This window comes from Myotis yumanensis, unplaced genomic scaffold (genome assembly GCF_028538775.1).
Source record: "Myotis yumanensis isolate MYYU_CA2020_CCGP unplaced genomic scaffold, mMyoYum1.0.hap1 SCAF_10, whole genome shotgun sequence".
Lineage (NCBI taxonomy): Eukaryota > Metazoa > Chordata > Mammalia > Chiroptera > Vespertilionidae > Myotis > Myotis yumanensis.
The window spans coordinates 11,634,849-11,636,512 of NW_027223761.1; positions in this window are offsets into that span (position 1 = coordinate 11,634,849).

Genomic DNA, 1,664 nt, shown 5'->3' on the forward strand with positions numbered 1-1,664 from the left:
TATAAGTCAATGTTACATAGGCATACAGATAACCTCTGAGATGCAAAAATATTGTTACTTTTACTGATGGCAAGTTTGGTCCTCTTTGATTACTGACTCAACCAAAATTTAACCCTTTTCCCCCAGTCATCTTCATATAGGGATAGTCAAATATGGTGCAAGCTTGAAGGTATAGCAACAAATGGGGTCATTAGGAAAAAATCGCCATGCGAGAAAGAGAACACAGAAGGATCCTAGATCACTATTCAGAACATTAAACCATGGCATTGGCATTACTCTGCCTGGACTGATTACCTAGACATAAGAGACGCTATAATCCAATCAACCAGTGCCCAAGGCCTCTAAACCAAATATAAATATTTTTAAAAATATATATTTTTATTGATTTTTTACAGAGAGGAAGGGGGAGGGATAGAGAGTTAGAAACATAGATGAGAGAGAAACACCAATCAGTTGCTTCCTGCACAACCCCTGCTGTGGATTGAGCCCACAAGCAAGGTACATGCCCTTGACCAGAATAGAACCAAGGGCACTTCAGTCCACTGGCTGATGCTCTATCCATTGAGCCCAATAGGATAAGGCTAAACCAGAAATATTCTGATCAATAACCTATTCTGAATTAGAATTTAGAAAATAATAATATATTTGGGGCTCTATCAAACTTTGTTTTATGTCTCAAGCATTTTTCTTTTGATACGAAAGTGTGTGTTTCCATCATTGTAACAGAATTCAGTGACCATGTATAATTCAAAAGGTGGGTCAGCTGGTTGCCTTTCAAAAAGCAATAGCACCTCCAAGGCTTCAAAAATGTTTGCTTTATAAACTACCCTCAGCCTGTCACTTATAATTTCCATTTTCATTATAAATAAGCGGCAAAATGTGCAGACTGTCTGTGTTGCAGTAAAACACAGCTGTTTCCATTTGCTCTCCCATCAGTTTCATTTTCACATCATTCTACAATGGGATTGAATTGAATCATTGCATCTCTAGTACAATGAGTGTTCTGCAGCTTAGTAGCAGGAACCCTTAATCCTTAATTTCACTTTCTTTTGTGTTTCCCGATAGCCTAGAAATGGAACTTCAGTTTCCAACTGTGCTATTTTTAATGTAGAATATGTGGTCTCAGACACAAATAAACACCTGACCCAACCGCACAGCCACACAAAATTAAAGAACCTTTGCTAAACTCTCTAAGTATCAACATGTAGTAAGATTCTTTCAATCCCAGTTAATTGTAGAAAATAGTATGCTTCCATGACTAGGAAAAAAGGTGGTTTGTATGTATATTATACAAATTAGGAAAGATAAATATTAGATGTTAATTTGTATATCACAATAAAATATGACTTAGTTATTATTGCTTAATAATGACTGTCATGTGCATAATGCACACATTTAAAATATTGACAACCAATTTTCAACTATCCTGACTTAGACAATTATTACTAACATTATAAATTATGAAAGTGAAGATTAGAAATATTAATATCAGTTCAAAGTTATATATACAGTGGCTGGAACAATGAACATGCTTTTTTGAATGAATGAGTAAATAGAGATATCAGTTAATAAGTTTTAGAGTTAGAATTTAAATTCATATACAGTGAAGCTTTCCAAAGACCACAATTTTTTATCCATGTTTATGTCACTAGTTTTTGAGTTAT